The following is a 21,582-nucleotide window of genomic DNA, read 5'->3' on the forward strand; positions in this document are numbered from 1 at the left end:
TTTTGCCTCCGACACCGGCAGGACTTCGGCAGTAATTTTAACACTTTAATTCGCGTCCGAAATGGGTTCTTGCGCGGCGTCCGCTCTGAATGATAGGCGTCGGGGCCGCTAATGCTAGGCCCAACTCACGGCCCAGGGCGTATAATGGCCACTTGACAAAGGTGTCTGAAGACAGCATCAGGGTGGTGAGGGGCTGGGTAGGAGGGGCGAGGGTGGGGGGGGGGGGGGGGCGCCTGTGCCTGGGACTATGCCAGGTGCTGGGACATAATGTGGGTCCACGGGACGCAAGGCGTGGACCTCGTGTGCGCCACTATCATCTCCATAACCACGGCCACCCTCATGATTCTTACAACCACGGCCACCCTCATGATTCTTACAACCACGGCCACCCTCATGATTCTTACAACCACGGCCACCCTCATGATCGGCCACCCTCATGATCCTCACAACCACGGCCACCCTCATGATTCTTACAACCACGGCCACCCTCATGATTCTTACAACCACGGCCACCCTCATGATTCTTACAACCACGGCCACCCTCATGATTCTTACAACCACGGCCACCCTCATGATCCTCACAACCACGGCCACCCTCATGATTCTTACAACCACGGCCACCCTCATGATTCTTACAACCACGGCCACCCCATGATCCTCACAACCACGGCCACCCCATGATTCTTACAACCACGGCCACCCCATGATTGTAAATACCAAGGCCACCCTCATGATCCTCATAACCACGGCCACCCCACGATTCTTACAATCACGGCCACCCTCATGATCCTCACAACCACGAGCATTCCAGCTCGTATAAGTTAGACACGAAAACATTCAATTTTCTTTGTTCTTTTTTAATCAATTTTTTTCCCTCTGGCTCCTGGCAATTCAAGACGTCACACACACACACACACACACACAAAAAAAAAAAAAAAAAAAAAAAAAAAAAACGCGATAATGGGAAAATTTCCTATTCCTGTCCTTCCTCTACTCCCTCCCTCTGGAATTTCTGGACGGTACAGACAGCAAAGTCTCTCTGGGTAGTTTCTCGTCCCTGACGAATTAGCTGCCACCACGTTTAGATCTCTCAGTTATTACTGATTCCATTACAGTACTGGAATGATGAAGACAAGTCGGATGAGTTATGGCTCTCTTTATTTATCTGGCCATGTAAGGAGGGTCTCGTTCATCCTGCCCTCAGCCTGCGCGTTGTGTGACTTGCTTGTCTTTTTTTTCTTTTTAACAGCCACGGAAATTATGGCATCGTCCAACGGCGTCCTGGGAAAAAAAAATTCTTTTTTTTTCTGCTCCGTCTGAGAGACCTTGACTGAAATCCTTGCTAGTGGGGAACTCCCTCCTCTTTCTGTCTTGCCATGAGCGATGTCTCTGTAAGTGCGTGAGCTTTACCCGCAAGCGAAGTCGCTACACGGGAGGGACTTCTCCTTTTCTCTCCGTCCTTCATGAGTGGATTTGTCGTAGGCGAGGAACTTCCCTCACTACACCTTGTACCCTCGCTGAGCTCCCATAACCCTCATCATCATCTGCCAGTCACGCCATGGAAAACTACACATACATACATCAGCACACGTAAAACTTAAGTGTTATTTTTTTAGCGGTGTATTGTGCTTTCCCCTTCTGCATTCAGATGAACACGTCACAGTTTGATCAGCGCATCGCCCGCGACGCTGGAGCTGAGGGGAGGAAGGCAGTCACCCCGAATCCAGAACTACGAGCTGGGGTGGGTTACTCTTCAACCATCAATTCCCTGCGATCGTTATTCTGCCGCGTGCAGCAGACGTCACAAATCCTGGTATCCCCCTAAAGACTACTGTAGAGGGAGTGAGGTTAGAGTAGGTCTAGCACGAACCTTGTGGACGAAGAACCTGACGAAAGAAACCACGGCGAAACCAAAGAACATAGTGACGAGTTTTCTATGGTGATGATTTTTTATATATATATATTTTACCACAAAAATGGTGGAAGGGAGAAGCGAATCTATCGTGATGAGGAAAAGAGTTTGAAAGAGAATGCGAATGGATAGATAACGTACTTAGAGAGAGAGAGAGAGAGAGAGAGAGAGAGAGAGAGAGAGAGAGAGAGAGAGAGAGAGAGAGAGAGAGAACAAGGCGTCGAGGTGCTGGAACGAAGGAAGGAGGCGGTGCTGCGTGTCAAGAATTCCCCCAAAAGCAGACGTGCAGATGCAGGGTGAAATCAGTTCCTCTGGTAGCAGGGGAAGCGCGGGTCACGCGAGGTGAGAAGCCCTTATTAACATCAAATTGGAGGAGGTCCTGTGAGGTGCGAAGCTCCCATTACCAGGAATTTGAAGGGGCCGTGCGAGGTAAGGAGTCCCCATTAGCAGAAATTGGAGGGAAGGGGGTAATGCGAGGAGAGTCCCTATTTGCCAGAGTGAGGAGGGTCGCGGGAAGTGTATCGGGCTGCCGGACTGACACAACACTGGGCAGAGGGAGAACCATAAGGTCTTTGAGGTCATCAGGACAGTAAACACGGAAGGTTAATGGATGGAATTAGAATTTCCTTAGGAACAAGGAGGCGGCAAGGGAGGCGCTTTTTTTTTTTTTTTTTTCTTCCCTCCTTCTTCTTCTACCTCATTTTCTGAGAATTAACAAGGACAGCCTCGCATACGACCAACCCAAGGCTCGAAACATTTCGAAATCCTAAGGCCTGATCATAGCTCTACATTTGTCTATACGTACTATATCGCCAGATGGAAGCAACGGGTTGCTAAACACTGCGTATCGACACGAAACATGAGGCGAACTTCACTTATCCTTCACCAAACCAACACTGACAGATGGTGTACCAATGGTTAGCTCGTTGGTTGCTTGGGCTATGGGCCCATCAACTGCCTGGGTCTAAAAGAAAGAAAAAAATTTTTAAGGCCGTCAACGTCCGGCCACATCCGCCGACCGAAAATCTTTTAACACTTTCCTGGAGCTTTTAGAATAATACCAAGACCACATACACTCTATGTATATGGCCCTTGTACCTTCGGTTCCTATACCCGGTGGGACCCCTGACACTCTCCTCGCCCATCCTGCGGTGGTTCAGCCCTCGGGACACACACACACACACACACACACACACACACACACACACACACACACACACACACAGATGGCGTATCTCCGCACCAGGTAAATCAACCCCGTCTCACTAACCTATAATAATAGCTGTAGAGGTGAGACTTCTAGCGTCTTCTATATACTCTCTCTCTCTTCTCCTGACGGTATGATGTGTGTTATAAAAACACACTCCCTGATTCGCATCTCCGGCCAAACGTGCCTGATAATGTGTTCTGTAACAGCGCATTCGCTGATTCGAATCTCCGGAGAATGGAAAGGCATAAGATAATGTGTGTCATAGGATCATCATTGCCGAGTAGGATCTGAGTTAAAGGGTCTGGTAATGCATGTTATCAGGCCATGTACGCTGACCCCGATACCTGGTGTAAAGGGATCCGCTAATGTTATGTGTGCAAGCGTATGTGATAATCTGGTCCTGTGTTTATCACACCCTCCCAGACATGTGAAGACGGCAGACCAGGTGTGTGTGTGTGTGTGTGTGTGTGTGTGTGTGTTCATACTGATTTAGATCTTCTGGTATTGTTAGATCTTCTGGTATCATGTTAGATCTTCTGTATCGCGTTAGATATTTTGCTGTCGACCTGCGCATCTTCTGATGTCGATTGCAGGACCTTTCGATACCGTGTCAGATCTTTGTAGCCGTGCTCACTGGCTCCCTGCCTGTGTGTGTGTGTGTGTGTGTGTGTGTGTGTGTGTGTATACTCTCCAAAGTGTCCATGATGGGACCACATCCCGGGATAAAGTATGGATCACAATTTCCATAATGACCTAAACTTTTCTCAACTGCGTCTTGAGAGCCGATGACGAATCAGAACCGCATCAGTTCCCACGCCCGACGAAAACAAACACCGACGAATTTCAGAAAATGAGGAATACGATGATAATCATATTAATAACAAAGAGACAAAGACTCATGAGAGAAGAGGCATTCTTGAGACGAAAAAAAAACAAGCACAAATCTCACACTCGAGGAGGTTTACATCCGACGAACAGACCTATGATAAAAAGAAAGAGAAAGAAAATGGATGGGAGGATGAAAACGAGCAGGCCTCTGGAACCTCGTAAGCGAGGTCTGGAACCGCGCGAGTTTCCAGGGCGGTGGGAAGCTACCATTCTGTGGTCGCTGGGCACATACTGCTCGCCCCCCACCAGACCTGCCCATGGGTCCTCCTCTTTTTGGCTTCGGATTTTCCCTGGTTTTTCTGCGTCTTAATCCCGGTGGGAGGAGCTGGCGGGATGCTGTGAGAGAGCGAGAAAGATGGGAAGATGAAGGAAGGTGGGAAGTCTTCAGAACAGGTAAATACACGATTTCGTTTTACCTTTGATTTTCTTCTCCTTTTCCCTCCGATCCCCTTAGGTTATATAGCACGGAGGACGAATGAGGCTATAACGTCTCTTTTAAGCCAGGCGGAGGCCTCAGTATGTTTGCCTCCGGTCGCTCACCCTGAAGACGACTTTACTTCACCGGTGACGACCTGCCACGACGCGGTACGTCACAGTACAGACTGCATTAGGCGTGGTGGCAGCGGTTGTCGTGGTAGTGGTAAAAATTGAGTTTTCGGGAAGCGGTGGTGGGTGGGGCCGCAGTGAGTGACCAAGAAAGTTCGCTATACGCGGAACTGCTTTACTAGTACGTTAGTACACCACAACTCCAAAATGTCAAGGAGTTATGGTGTCTCAATTCCATGACATCACAGCTCTGTGAGGTCATGGCTGTCACACTGCAAGGATATCAGATCACTAGGATGTCACAGTTTTCAGGTTCACATCGCCAGGATGTCAGTTCTCAGGTTCACATCGCCAGGATGTCACAGCTATGCAACATCACAACTCCCCCAAGAGTCCTGGAAGCTAATATTTGGGACTGTGCGACATATTGCGGCCTACATTCCAAATCGTGGCTTTGCTGAACGGATTCCCCATTTCTAGGATGTATCAGTGCACGTATCACCCATCCCTGGGATCTATCGTGGCCCGTGCTACCCATCACTAGGATTTATCCCAGCACGAATTACCCATCTTTGGAATTTTCAGTTGAACGGACGACCCATTTCTAGGATGTATCAGAGCACGTATCATCACCCATCCCTGGGATTTATCGTGGCCCGTGCTACCCATCACTAAGGTTTATCCCAGCACCTATTACCCATCTTTGGAATGTTCAGTTTCTCGGACACCCCACTGATGCCACAGCTCTAGGATTAGTTCCATCTAGAATGTCCAAAATCTGTAGCCCGTTCCAGTCAACCCAAGTCTGGGATCTGCCAGTCGTGGGTCATCCCTGCTCTGGGGATCGAACACCCATGGGATGTCTCGAATCAAGATTTCGCGTCAAACTGAGGCCGTGGCAGGCACCGTCACAAAATGTGACGGGGGGCTGACTTTTACGATCGTGTTACGGTCACCTGTCAACCGAGGTTTACAGACCCATTATCTTAACTCTCTCTCTCTCTCTCTCTCTCTCTCTCTCTCTCTCTCTCTCTCTCTCTCTCTCTCTCTCTCTCTCTCTCTCTCTGGCAGGAAAATTATAACAATACTGAACATCGAGGTCTCAGTAGCGTTACTGCACGTGACAACACTTGAAAAGCTACAGCAAACCACTGTCGTTATGGTAAAGTCAACCACCCCACCCAGCTGTTTACATTTCCTTAACAAACAATTTTCTAATTACTTAAAAAGTTAACCAATCAATAATTCAATTATGTACCTCTGGATCGTCTCTTGTCGGTAAAGTAACAAAAGTGTAACATTTCACATGTTTTTTTTTCTTTCCTTTTGTTTGCTTCTACGGTCTACAAGATCAAGAAAACACAAAAATGTATGCTGATGTGATTAGGTCAAAAACCATACCTATCATTACATATATATATATATATATATATATATATATATATATATATATATATATATATATATATATATATATATATATATATATATCAGCTGGTTAACTCGGCGCTGCATGAGGGAAATATATGGCTTTTATTAAAGGTAAAAATCCTTAATAACAAGATAGCTTATGTTGGCACTCAAAAGCTCTTCAAGGCTGCCTGTTCAACAGCTGAAACTGTGGCACCTTCTGGTATGAACGAGTGTTATGAAGCTCTGGTAACTTTCAACCTTGCCAAGCGGCCTCTGCAGTTCCTCAAGGCTGTATGGGCTTCCGATAACCCTTGGATCCTGTGCTCGATCCCCAGGTACCTCCTCTATAACCTGAAGCTTTCAGCCAGTTCGCCTAATCTGAGCGAGTGCAGTGAACTACGGGGCAGTCTACGAGGAGGCCGGAGGTGGGGGTAGTCTGGTGGTGGCCTCAAAAAAAGGCGACCTTCAAGGCCGAACGTGCGGTATAGCCTCAAGCCTTGCCTTAGATTATGAAGTCCCTCCACCCAAAATGGCTAAGATATCGACGAGTTCGGTAAACGCTGGATATCCGTAGAACCCGCATAGGAAAGACCAGAGCATGAGGCAGGCAATCTCCCAGCCACCGTTCGGGAGACCCAGTAAACGTGAGATGCGGGCCGAAGCGGGCCTCCAGCACCATAAACGCAAGATGACATTAGATTACGTTGAAAAAAAAAGACATTCCTCTTTGGGCTGTAACACGATAATCAACAACTGACCTAAGGTAATACTTACCCGGTAAAACCGCTCAGCTGTCCCGTTTTTAAAAAGGAACGTCCACGACTGCATCGCGAAAATTACATTCAGGCGCAACAGAGTCAACAAAGGCGAGGTACATATCTATACAAAGATGCCATTAAGAGGAGACTCACTCCTCCCCAAGCCAGCCGCCGTTAAAGTAATAAATATTTCGTAATCCTCAGGAAAAGTAGAAAGGCCGGGATTCGCCCCAGCGTCACCGCCCCCTCGTGTGTGTTCGCCCCGCCGAGAGAGACGACAGGTATCCATTAACCAAACTTGCTTAGATTCTAATCGCACGTACGCACACACCCACGGCTTTTTACCGTGGCAGATATCTATTTCTTCTCTTCCCCCCCTCCCTGCTTCCTCTCTCTCTCTCTCCCCCACTTCAAGACTCCTGAAGGAAGCTTCCCTCCCGAGTCCCGCGCTCGGTATCCTTGCTGACAAAGGGGAGGAGGATGGGGGCGGGGATGGTAAACGACTCCGAGGTGTAAATTAAACCGTCGAAACGTTTCTGGATAAAATGGTCCACTTTTCGCGGGGCGTAGCGGATAAGGGAAGTGTGTGTGTGTGTGTGTGTGTGTGTGTGTGTGTGTGTGTGTGTGTGTGTGTGGTGGGGGGACGGGGAACTGATGACTGCGGCGCAGATCAACCCGCACTGTGTGTGTATTCATGGTCCACATCCTACCGAAGCACCAAACCCCAGAGAAAATCACTTCCCAACCCCCGACATAAGGGGGGGTGTGGTCTCTCGTGGTTCCTGTTTATCACTGTTGTACCCGGAGATTTTCTCCTCTTTTTTCCCCCTCAGGTACTATGTTGAGGTAAAGAGTATGATGTCATCTGCCCCTGACGTCTGTGGGGTCCAACATTCCACGTAAGACCCCCAACATTAAATCAGGATTTGATGTACGGTTTCAACCTACTAATTACTCTAATTATAGATCGATAATGCTTCTGGATATTTTATATATATAAAAAAAAAAAAGGAGAAACAGAACTTGTCTTAAGCAAATTATAATGTTAGTGGAAGCAACACGTCTCTTCCCTGCTCCCTAATTACTTCTTGACACTATGTAGTTGAGGGAATGTAACTGAATATGCAGGAATTTTTTTGTTTAATACTTTTATCGTTATTCGTCTAATGAATGGATACGTCCATCATGCTGATACACACGACCACTATGTACAAACCTCACCTACATATCTCTTCCTCCCCCTCCCCCCAAAAAATATATACACCAGCTCTCTCTCTCTCTCTCTCTCTCTCTCTCTCTCTCTCTCTCTCTCTCTCTCTCTCTCTCTCTCTCTCTCTCTCTCTCTCATGACTCACTCAAGCCCCTCTCACACCTCCAGTTAACAATTAGGATGAGAAAATGATAGAGGGGAAAAAAATTACCCAAGGTTTTGTCAGGCGCTAAAAAGAACAACAATAAACGTAGAACTCTAAGATGTACATATATTCCTAAGAAGCTATACGAATGCATTCCAAGTTACTGCCGAGCTGAGGAGTCGTGTCACTAAATTGTTTTTTTTCCCTCTCTCTCTCTCTCTCTCTCTCTCTCCCCCCACTGTGCAAATTACTGGGCATTACAGGCAGGCAGGACATGGTACCTGTCCGCTCTGTGATAGAGGCTAGCCGATCGCCCTGACATGAGCTCAATCCCAACTCGCATTTCTGTACAAGCATCACTTGTTCTGGGGCGATAAGGAAATTGCACGTTCTGAAATGTAACTAACCATTTGAGCATTAAAGCCAAGCAACCCACCCCAGACTGAATGCCATCCATAACCTAACTCTTCCAAGCCCTTACAGGTAAGACGAGAATTGAAAAAAAAACATGAAGTAGGTAGTGAGGAGGAGGAGGAGGAGGAGGAGGAGGAGGAGGAGGAGGACGATGATAATGATGATGATGACGATGATCAATACTCCCATTCGTCACTTGCATGGTCCTCCTCCTCCTCCGGCGGGAGGTTCACCAGCGATGTTAATCCCTGGAGGACGAGGCAAGAAGCGGTGTATGAGAGAGAGAGAGAGAGAGAGAGAGAGAGAGAGAGAGAGAGAGAGAGAGAGAGAGAGAGAGAGAGAGAGAGGTTCCAGCCAGCACCAGAAGAGGTAATGAGCGGGTCCTGGGAACGATCGAGATGACAAGGATTGATTCCGTCGTGGGTGGCTTAAGGGGTCGAACCCGGCCTACCCGAATATTACCGCCACTCAGGACGTCCCGAGACCCACTCCCCGTCAGGGAAGCCCCCCTGACCAGACCCTTGCTTATCATTCAGACCGATTACCGAATCCTTCAGCACGATCACTGACTAATTTTTCTGAAGGACAGACTTAAATCAAAACACAACCTGCCGACAAAATAAAAGAGATGTACATCCGTAGAGGAACTGGCTGGCATATCAAGAGCCCATTTGGCCCTGGGATACAGTCTGGCCGTGGGGAAGAGCTTCCCGGGTGTACGTGGGATACTGGGAGGAGCGGAGGTCGGAGCTGACGGTTTACTGCCGTCCAACATGAACCTCCGACCCGATACTCCGAGCCAACGCGGGCTCGAATCAATCGCGGGGCTTCATCAATGGTCGCTAATGTTTTGTGGTGAAGTGTCTAATAAATTTTTGGCATTTCCTGCATCATCATATCTTCGCATTTAAAAAAAAAAAAAAAAAAAGGAGGGAGTCGGAGCATTCTGCTACGACACTGATCGTTGGATGATTTGAAGCAGCAGCAGAAGTGAGGCCCCGAAACGAGACAAGGAAGAAGAATGCTCCTTAGGTACGAATCCCTAAATCGGACGTATACTAGAAGCCCGGCGTATATCCCATACGATTAAATCTTAGCTAGCCTGAGCGCTGGCCGGGCAGGTTTCTCTGAGGAATCAGAATTCACCGGGCCACAAATTACTCAGTTATATGTAATCTGCTGCAGGATTTACTGGAGTGAAAATGGCTCAACTGTGTAGCATCAGGCGATGAGGCATCCGGTAAATTGTTGCCTGCGAGAGGGATTGAACCTCTTGAAATTAATTACTGGTCATATATGGTTCAGGAGTGGACCGGACCAGTTACGCTGTCCCAGACCCCTGGTATAGGAGCCTCCCGTATCACAGCAGGAGTGAGGGGTTGAAGAGCAAGCTGCGCTCCTCCCGTAAAAGAGCGGGTGTAAGTTGAGTTGGATGAAAGGGGGGGGGTGGGTTGAGTGAGGGTCGGGGGTGGGGAAGAAGCGAGGAGTCTTCCTCAATCTGTAGAACATTACGTCCAAGCCACAAGCAATATCAGATATCCTCTTCGCCTCCCCCACACCCTCTCTCTCTCTCTCTCTCTCTCTCTCTCTCTCTCTCTCTCTCTCTCTCTCTCTCTCTCTCTCTCTCTCTCTCTCTCTCTCTCAGCGTCATGCTGGTTATCTTAAATGCCAGATACATTGGAGGAATTACAGTGTTTTCTTATTACTTCCATCGATAAGCGTCCTGTCTTTTTTTTTCTTCTTCTTCTTCTTTTCTTTTCCTTACGCTTCGTTCAGCATTCTCCATCTCCACCTGAGTTCAGCAGCCCTCTCCCCCACCCCCACTCCTACCACAAGTAAGGCGAGCCAAGAATTACTTAGATCAGAGATTTCAGGCCAAGACGTCTGCACGCGCTTCAGCAGTGGCGCAACACACCCTGGGAGCTAGAGAGTCGATGCTGCCGGCAGATAATCTTCTCAACGAATGAGGAGGTAAGGAGGAGGTCCCCAGCGACAAATGTCCTCTCAACCGAGCAGCTGCCACGGACGGACGACTCGCCCGCTGCAAACTCGCCACGATTTGTGGAGTGTCACACACAAACACACACACACACACACACACACACACACACACACAGGCTCCATCCTAACACTGCTAAGTCTTCTAACACCCTAACACCATCCCAACGACCATAACATCATCCACAGCACCGACGCACCATCCACAACATTCCCAAAGCATATCTCTCTCTCTCTCTCTCTCTCTCTCTCTCTCTCTCTCTCTCTCTCTCTCTCTCTCTCTCTCTCTCTCGTCTCACCATCCCCAACACGTTCCCCACACCATCGCTAACACCCCCCCCCCCACACTTCACTCTAACACTCCTGCAACATCCTCACCAACAATCTCTCTGGGGGCCAGACGGCCTCATCCCCCGCGCCACTAATGCCCGGCGACATACAAACATTCGTCTCCTTCATCCGGCCTGAAATTAACCACACCGCCGTACTTAACAACCCTCAACCCACATCATCACCGCCGCCGTTCGCCCCCTCCACCCCCCTACTCTCTCTCTCTCTCTCTCTCTCTCTCTCTCTCTCTCTCTCTCTCTCTCTCTCTCTCTCTCTCTCTCTCTCTCTCTCCATACAAAAAAAAACCGAATCTCGGTTCATTTCCCTTCGTGCCTGTTTTCTTCTTCCACTTTGAATAATTCGTTCTAACCCTTCATCCTCCCATTAACGAACACATCTTTCCCCCAGTGGTTTATTCATAGCGGACACCGGGTTCAGCTTGAGAGCTAAGGCACCTGACTCCGTCGCAGATGAAGGTCTCATTCGGTGAGGGCGCACGTAAGGAGAGTCGCGCATTTACGTCCTGGGGTTTGTGAGCGGTGGTCCGAGACGCGTCGACGCGCTCGCTCCGCCGGCCCACTGGGGCCTGCCTGCAGGTACTCGTATGGGTGAGTGGCTACTGTATCGCCCGTGAAGCTCAGGAGGTAAAGGATCTCTTGCCTTCCTCCCGCCGTGGCTGACACAACGCGAAATGACAGGCTGATAACCGACACGGGACGACGGCGGCTTGAGCGATGAGGAGGTTCCACTGTCACGCGTCAAGTGTTATCCGAGCGTGTGAGCCTACCAGTTTCACGGGCGGTTCTCCTCGCCTAGCGGTAGCAATGGCTACTTCCTGAAGGGAACGGGCCATAGGAGGACACTTTCTTTATGTGAGACTTCGTTGAGAAACAATACCGTCCGCTCAAAAACAAATGAAACTCAGAGCGAACCTAACCTAACAACTTAGCGGCATAGGGACTGAATGAGAGGTTACTTAAAGTGTCGATTATAGACTAAAGTTACGAATCATATATATATATATATATATATATATATATATATATATATATATATATATATATATATATATATATATATATATATATATAACGCTCTTTATCGAGTGTTATCTACTCTCTCTCTCTCTCTCTCTCTCTCTCTCTCTCTCTCTCTCTCTCTCTCTCTCTCTCTCTCTCTCTCTCTCACATTCCTAGCGGGTCGCTAAAGGGGGTCAGAGGTGAGAGTTACGGCTCTGACCTGCCGCATAATTGGTAATAATAGGGTCCCATAGGCCTGTGTTCACCTTCCTGAACTCTGGGAGCTACCTGGTCCGTGACGCTACCTGGTCTGCGACGCTACCTGGTCTGCGACGCTACCTGGTCTGCCACGCTATCTGGTCTGTGACGCTACCTGGTCTGCGACGCTACCTCGTCTGTTACGTTACCTGTTATGACGTTACCTGCTCTGTGACGCAACCTGGTATGTGACGCTACCTGCTCTGTGACGTTACCTGGTCTACGACGCTATCTGGCCTTTGGTGTTACCTAGTGCATAATGTGAGAGTAATCTGTCCTCACGCGCTAATGCCTGACTATTACTTTTAATCTAGCTCTTTATTCCCCTAAATCACAGTTCTTTCCCTCCATATACACGACTCACTAAACGATATACTCCTGTCATCAAGCCCTCCATGAAGATCTCATATTATTCATTGGTGCCAATCAAAGATATGTCTTATCTCTTTCATCAGTGAAAATCAGATATCCCTTATCTTTCTCATCAATGTGAATCAACCTACATCTCTCTCTCTCTCTCTCTCTCTCTCTCTCTCTCTCTCTCTCTCTCTCTCTCTCTCTCTCTCTCTCTCTCTCTGTATCAGTCGATTTTGAAGATCACCTTCGCCCGCCTCCCTCCAGTCTTCCTTCACCGTGTGGTTTCTGACCTCATTTGTACCGCGTTGTGTGAACACCTCTAGCTCGCCTACAGATCCCTACCATCACCACCACATGCACGTCATTCCTCCTCCACCTTCTTCTACTACTACTACTACTACTCCTCCTCCTCCTCCTCCTCAAGCTTCTCAAGCTTCTGTATATATTTCACTTACTCGCCTCCGTCTCCCCCCCCCCCACCCCAGCGCCTCCGTCTCCCCCAGGCTTTCTTCTGGTCTAATTCATACACGACTGAATCTACCCCTACTGCGCTTGCCCCACGATGCTGCTGCTCTTGGTTCCTGACTAACTGCACGAATGCCAGAAGACGATGCCAGAGAGAGAGAGAGAGAGAGAGAGAGAGAGAGAGAGAGAGAGAGAGAGAGAGAGAGAGAGAGAGGGTGGGGGGAGCGAGAGTACACAGTATCATTACTATTTGTGTATAAAAAGGGAGATAATTATACACTCGAGTGTTACCCCGTCGACTCCTGTGTTAGTGTGTAGAGGTGAAGATCTCTCTCTCTCTCTCTCTCTCTCTCTCTCTCTCTCTCTCTCTCTCTCTCTCTCTCTCTCTCTCTCCCCTTATAGAGTGGACTCGGGTAAAACGCATCAGTTCCCCCCCCCCCTGACCCCGCTCCAGCCCTTTACCAGACTCTGTTTACACGCACGCCACAGTACGCACCCCCCCCCCCCCTTGGGTGTGGGGAAAGAAAACTTTTACTTACTTACGACGTCGGCTCGCTAGACCCCCTCCCCCTCCCCCCAACCTCCCTCTCGAGACGGACCGATGCCCGGCGTGAGGCGTAGCGAAGCATAAACATGAACACAATTAGTGTTGCAGTCATATGTATCAAGGGCACCCCCCCCTCCCCCCCCGACCTCCCATCCGCAGCGGCAGTTAACTCGGGGCAGAGGGGGCAGAGCAGCCGTGATTGGCCCACACACATGGGTCAGGAATCTATCTATATGGTGGGTGTGTGTGTGAGGAGGAGGAGGGATTCTCGGGGATGGGGGGGGGGGGGGGGGAAATAAGCAAGGATGATGGTGTGGGAGGTCTGCTGTCCTGGGGGGATGGGAGGGGGGTAGCGATGGGATGCTGGGGAGGGAGGAGGGGGTCTGTGATCCTGGGGGCGGAGGGGTGTAGTGATGGGATGCTGGGGAGGTGGAAGGTCTGCTGCGATCCTGGGGGGTTAGTGCTGGGAGAGAAGGGATGGGAGGGGGAGAGGAGGAGGGAAGTCATTCTGGAATCCTGGGAGAGAGAGAGAGAGAGAGAGAGAGAGAGAGAGAGAGAGAGAGAGAGAGAGAGAGAGAGAGAGAGAGAGTGAGTGAGTGAGTGAGTGAGTGAGTGAGTGAGTGAGTGAGTGAGAGGCGAATATCAGAGAAATCCTGTAGACAGGCGAAGGAGATAGAACTGGGATAGATGGAACACGAGATAAAACTGGGATGAGTGAAACACAGTGAGGAAACACCGCCCTGGACTGCGAGTCTGGAGAGAAACTGAGGCAAAGATTATCAAATAATCGTGATGGCGAAATAATGCGAGGAGGTTCTTGTTCTGATGAAAGAGAGGGTGAGTGAAATAAACTAAAAGAATTTAGTTTAAAGTGAGATGAGGAGATTAGGCTATATATATATATATATATATATATATAGAGAGAGAGAGAGAGAGAGAGAGAGAGAGAGAGAGAGAGAGAGAGAGAGAGAGAGAGAGAGAGAGAGAGAGAGAGAGAGAGAGAGAGAGAGAGATGCCTTATAGTCGAGGGACAAGAAATACCCAAGCACAGTGAGTAAAGACGCTGAACATGTAGACCTAACACCACAAAAAAAAAAAAGAGAAAAAGAAATTATGTCAGGTTCATTTTAATCAACTGTGGGAGTGAGACGAAGAAGAATTTTGAGCTGAAACAAAGAATGACGCAGGAATGACCCATGCTGCTCTCTACTGTAAAAGGGAAAAGAAAATTAGGATGATTACTTAGCAGTGCCCCTTCTGCGCCTTTTCTGTGCCATCTTCCATCACATGATCGGGAGGGGGATGGATGATGTGGGGGGGTGGAGGATGTTAGTGAGGAACCTCCTCTTCCTCCTCCTCCCTCATCCTCCTCCAAGCTATTCTAAGGACGACTCCAGAGGCAGCTGGGGGGGTTGTGACTTGAATACTCAACCCGGGGTGTCTTCCTGAATTAAATGTTGTGGGTAAACAGTTATTCAATAACGTGCGTGGAGTCAATGATGATCTTCGTCCACCAGTGTTAACCGAGGTCAGGCTCATATGCCACACCTTCATCAAACCTGAGAAATGATGATGGGATATGAATACAGATATGGACAGCGATTCGAGTCGCATCGAAACTCTTGTCTGACCCCCCCAAACTCTTCCGTATGTGTCAAGTTACCTGATCACGGTTCATCCTTGGCGATACCGCATGGAAGCTGCACATCATTTGACCCAGGCTCTTCATCAGTCATGTATATCGCCATCATCACGGTTCATTCAGATGATCATGATTCAGTCATTATATCGTTATCATCACGGTTCATTCCGATGAATTCTGATTCAGCCAATCACTAGAGGTCACACGGGCGCCAGTGACGTGTGTGTGTACGTGGCTCCAACACTTTCCCTCGCGTTGGTCCGCCAGCTGATGCCGTGGTCTGCGTTGCATTCATCCACGTTCGCCTCAGCCCGGTGACCTCTGGAACCAGTTCGTGTTTCCCCGTGGATTTCGAGAATGGAAGGAGAGAAAATGGTCAGATTCTCATAACATTTCCACTCGGTACAATGAATTTAAGGAAAATGAACTTCGCCGAGTCTTTGGTAAGCTACGGACATAGGTCAAAGACGGTGCCATGTGTGGAGTGGGGAGTTCGAAGTGCACGTCCTGTGGTAACCCTGGCCTGTGGTGAGGAGGCCGAGAGAGCGGAAGGTATGGAGCGGGGGGAACATCCCCGCCCATGCCGAAGTCGTCGCTGTCTCGTGCATCACGCAAAAATGATGACGCTCGAATTATGGTCCCGATTCATCTGCCATGACAATACCAGGCAAAGAAACGTGTTTGGGATCATCTTATAGAACTAATGATCACACTGACGTAAAACACCTACACACACACACACACACACACACACACACACACACACACATACACACACACAAAGGCTCTCCTGAGAGATAATTAAAATTACTGGACTCTGCGGGCAATCAAGGAAGCAAAACATACATTTATCTTGCTGGTGTGATTCATGGCTCCAGTAAAGCGTGTAACATCTTGGTCAGGCAATTTATTCTCGCCCTCAGCGTTGTAAACGTGTTAGCTTGGAGAGGGGGGCGGGGGCGGGTGTAGATAACCCAGCCCAAAAACGTACCAGAGCAGACCATAAGACTTGACCAATGCTGGGCCTGTTTGCTCTCGGTAATCGTGAACGATCCCCCACGATTCCGATTTCAACGGAGGGATAATTTGGCTCTACGTAGCGGCAGTACAGGACAACGATGGCGAATACGCAACAAGATGAAGAATAAAAAAAAAAAATCAATAGGCATCAATTCTGGGAGTGAACGAATGACGAAACACCTTACGAATTCTCTACTGGCACTGCTCTGACTCGACGTGTGAAACGCAACAATGAACGGGACCGAAGCTCGTGCTTGTGTATGTACACGCCTGAGAAGCAACACACACATTCCCCTCCCTCCCCCTTTTACAAGGAAAGTGGGTTCAGGTGGGAGAGGGAAGATGTGTCTCCTTAAGACACCAACTCCTCCGACGGGGTCCCAAAATCGTGGGTCATACTTAGTCCCTTAACAAGCCTGAACGACCGAAATTAATGAAAAACTCCTCCTCCCCTGCCCGATGATGGTCATGGGGGGGGTTCCGACACACCGTATAATCATGCTCGGGTCACCGACTTTTATACGGGGGAATATTCATGAAGTTTGCGGTGGTCAACGCCGTGACCTCGGCTGTGCGTAAAATCCCGGAATTAATCATTAGCGGAGTAACGTTGGCTGATGGATGGAGCCCGCACATGTAATTAGTCTGTAATGTTCAAATTATTCCCCCCCCCCCCCCCTTGCGACGATGGTTGGCTGGGACGGCAGAGAACGGACCCCACCCCCAAAGAGACCACGGACAGGGGTCTTCTACTTTACTTTTCCGGCCCAGGAGACCAAACGTGCTGGAGATCATTTTCCAGTTCGCGTTTGCGGAGGTGGGGATGGAACTAATCCAGTCCCTTCGGGCGTCCACTTGGACGTGTCAAGGTTCCGTGTCCACACACATCCATTTCCAGTTCTCAGCCGCTGCTTGATGTATGGTCGGGTAATGTCATACGTAAATGCATCATGACGAGCGCTTCAGCATCCCACCGTAAGTAGGTCGGCCTGAACGACACCCACCTCACGCCTCAGAGGCGAACATCGTAACTGGCGATGTCTGGACATCGGAGCCAAGAGTCGATCCTTCAGTCAGGGGTGAACAGTGGTATAATACTGATGTCCCCCACCATGAAGTCGTCATCACCCCGCCCAAGGAGAGAACACGCCTTCGATACAGCAGACGTGTTCGCCACTGGGGGGAGCATAGGAGCCACACTCGCCTTTACAACCCCCGTCTCTCACAACATGAAAGATCAGGAATGCACGATCCTTTTTTTTTACCCTCCTCCGGTAGACAGTCTCCTCACACACCATCAGATCGTCTGCTATTCATCCTTCCCATGTACGCTCATTCGGCCACTCGGATGAACCGGTTACAAGACGAATGTGTCTCGAGTCAACAGGTTGATTTGTGCCGGTGTCCCCCGGCAAGGTTACAGGGATAACCATCGCCCAGGATACTGTCCCCCCGCGCGTGATGATAAAACCTGGGATGATCCGTCTTCCTTCCCCAAGCACCACGCTCCTCCCTACCCCAGCACCAGGTTTCCAGTCTCCCCCAGTACGACGCTCCTCCCTCCCTTGCCCCACCACCGCCTCACCAAACACCACGACAAAGCCGCCACTAGTCCGTGACAACGAAGCCTTTTCCAGGAAAGTTAGTAATGATGTTAATCCTTGAAAAACCGGGTTTTTGCTTAAAAAAAAAAAATAAACATTTCCTGTCATGTCATGATAAATGGGTACTGCTCATGGAAAGAATATATATATATATATATATATATATATATATATATATATATATATATATATATATATATATATATATATATATAAACGATCAGAGTCATGAAGCTGGCGTAATTTACATGATCAATCATGATCTTAATGCCGCCAGATTTTGGCTTAACGCTCAACCGTAACCGGGAAAACTGAAAAACATTTATTTAAAATTAATAACGAACAGGATATGTTGCACTTCTCACGAAGTTTACAGAGCTCTGTATGTATAAGTGTAGGCATGTATGTCTGCATGTACACTTGTATGCGTGTATACATCGACGTATGTACGTATACACAAAGGTATCATCTTCATGAAGTGTATTTCCGAGTGTGTAAATGTGTCTGCAAATTGTATTTAGGCTTACAGCTCGTAAATTGGTTTATAACTTGTAAATATGTTTACAGCATGCAATCACGTTTATAGACCGTCTGTTTGCAGTTTGTAAATATGCTTACAGATGGTAAAAAAAAACCAACACATATGACAGATTTATAAACGGCCTAAAATTTATCTACTACGTCCCAATGCGCGCCCCGCCCTCTCCTGCCAACGAAGAGGAGAGGAATGGGATGGGATGGGAGGAAATGGTCTGGGTAGATCTATTCTCTTGACATCTCTACCTTTGTTCTTTTGCTCGCCTTCAAAACACTTATATCACACGAGTCTTTTTGCCTCTGGGAAACGCTGGTGTGGTCACAGGCACCGCAACCAAGACGTGGCTACCGTCCGTGACCGTACACGGGAAGGACATAACACAAGACCTGATGATGGTCTAAGACGAGGTTATCATCTGCAGAGTAGGACATGGGGAAAGACCGGTAACAGAAGGTCTGATGGCCTATGACGAGGCATTCTGCTGGAGGGCAATACCTGGGAAGGACAGATAACAGAATACCCGATGGTCTAAAGAGACTATCTGCTAGACGGCAAACAGCACATGACATCTCGTGCCACCTCCATGGATCAGCTGAGATTCGAATGCTGACTGAATAGCACGGATCATAAACGTACGCCATGTCTCCGCCTCCCAGGGAACGCAGATCTACATGAGGACGTCAATACCCTCAAAGACATGAAAAAACAAACACAGTCGTGCACGTGGCCAACAATATATGCCTACACGGATTCCTCTACTCAGACATTTAGCCTGCCACCTTCCCCGCAACACACACACACACACACACACACACACACACACACACACACATGCATGCATACATACATACATACATACATACATACACACACACTTTAGCAGAGATATGCAACAACACATTTACACCCAGGTACACACGACACACCACCCCATGATAGTGCCGGGTGTAGTGGGAATGGGGGCATTACGGCTGTACCCAAGACCCAGTTTGACTCCTGATCTCTCCTAGGGGTCTCCTGGGGTTCGTGTCAACCAGTCGGGCCGGTGTGAGAGGGGCGGGCCTTGCCTTGCTGCCGATTTAGGGGGACGGACGGCGAGGGCTCGGTGCTTTGGTAGCATAAAAGGATAATTTGCATGAGTGGTCTAGAGAGGGAAGCGTACAGCGAGGAGCCGCTATGAATACCTAAGGTAGTCACAGTCAGGTAGCCTGAAGGGAGAACAGACGAGAGAGAGAGAGAGAGAGAGAGAGAGAGAGAGAGAGAGAGAGAGAGAGAGAGAGAGAGAGAGAGAGAGAGAGAGAGAGAGGAAAAGAGAAGGGGGGGGCGGCGAGGGGGTTAACCCAACCTAGCAGCGCTGCAATTTTTTCATCTCTTTCAACAGGTGGTTTCCACTGCACTGATACCGATAAGTGTCCAACATAAACTCATGAGTTATGATATGTGTGTACGAGCTATATCCTCGACCACCCCTTAACCCTCCTCTACTCCACCTAACGCGTACTTACACGCATATACATTCACAGACGTAGGTGCCATACTTTACAAATGGATCGATCAATCCTTTGTGTATGTACACCGAACGACTAATGAGGAAAAAAAAAAGGAAGAAAAAGAAATCCCGGCGTCTAAACAGGACTCCCAGTTGCCCACAGGCAGACCTACCTGGCTGGGGCAGTGGTGTGAAGATTCCAAGACAAGCCAGACCATACAATGATACCATGACACCACTGTGTTCAGTTGTGGAATTACCAATCCATCAAAAGTTACGGGAAAAGTGTGTGTGTGTGTGTGTGTGTGTGTGTGTGTGTGTGTGTGTGTGTGTGTGTGTGTGTGTGTGTGTGTGTGTCTGTGTCTGTGTGGGAAGGGGGAGGGGTCTAGTCCTAAAGAGAGAAACGGACAGAAACTATGTTTTGGAGGCTTTACACATAACTAGGTTCCGTTTTCCCCAGTGTCCTGTGCCCGAGTGTACGGAGGAAGTTGTGTTGAGATGCATGTCGGGCGGGAGAGGATCAAGCAGACTGGTGTCGTCAGCGTATATGCGTATCTGCTTAACTGTCGAACAAAAAAAAGGGGGAAAAAAAGATTAAACACGATTTACAGAGATTACTCAAGTTTCTTCAAGGATAACGCCATTAAAAGCTTCAACGATAATGCTTTCAAAAAAAAAAAAAAATTAAAAGAAAAACAAAGACTGGTCTGAATTATTCTGACCACTTATTATAACCTAAGTTCACTCCCCCTTGAAGGTAATCAATCAATCCGCAACCAAAAGAAAAAATAAGCAGATAAAGTCTTATTTACATACAGCATAACAAAGAAATGAATCAGTCGTAATAACTATATGGCTAGAGATAAGAGTGAAGGCAAGCAAGTAAGTAAGTAAGTAAGTAAGTAAGTAAGTAAGTAAGTAAGTAAGTAAGTAAGTAAGTAAGTAAGTAGGTAAGTAAGCGAGCCGATAAGAGAACCAGCTGAAGTACTTTTGACGAGATCCTGGCCGCCGCCGTAGCGACTCACCGAGTCCCGAGACGACGAGGTCGTCTAACTCATTCTCTGTGTGAGGGGGATCAATCTATAGCTACACAACCCTCAGAGGATGACGTCAGTAAAGTTAGGAGTCGAAGGCGAACAGACGCTAGTATTCTTTAAAGAACAAAGGTAGATACCCTGTTCTTTACGGAGGGATGAGAGGAGAAATGTTTGGGTTAAAAGAGGACGATTATGGGGTCCTGATAGAAGTGTTCAGGGGGGGGGGAAAACGAGGGAGAATTACGTAATGCAAGCACATGTTGCAGGAGATGATGCAGGCAACGAGGCTGCCCTCTTTGCTTAAGGTACAGTCCAGACAGAACTTAGGTTTCTTGAGAGAAAAATGTCACCTAGTTCATTAAAGACCACTTAGAATGGTCATCACTAATACTACTTACACTACTACTTCTGCTGCTACTACTACTAATACTACGACTACCATTACTACTACTGCTACTACTACTACTACGAATAATAATAATAATAATAATAATAATAATAATAATAATAATAATAATAATAATAATAATAATTATGTATGTATATACATGTGTATGGGGGTGGGTTGGGCCATTTCTTTCGTCTGTTTCCTTGCGCTACATCGCAAACGCGGGAGACAGCGACAAAGCAAAATAAAAATAATAAACATAATAATAATAATAATAATTAAAAACGAAATGCCGACAACCAGAATTTAAGCGTTCTCTCTGTGTGGACGATCCAATATCGTATATAACAGGTCATATATAAAAAGATATAAAAATATATCGATTCACAACGTC

Source organism: Panulirus ornatus, chromosome 37 (genome assembly GCF_036320965.1).
Source record: "Panulirus ornatus isolate Po-2019 chromosome 37, ASM3632096v1, whole genome shotgun sequence".
Classification (NCBI taxonomy): domain Eukaryota; kingdom Metazoa; phylum Arthropoda; class Malacostraca; order Decapoda; family Palinuridae; genus Panulirus; species Panulirus ornatus.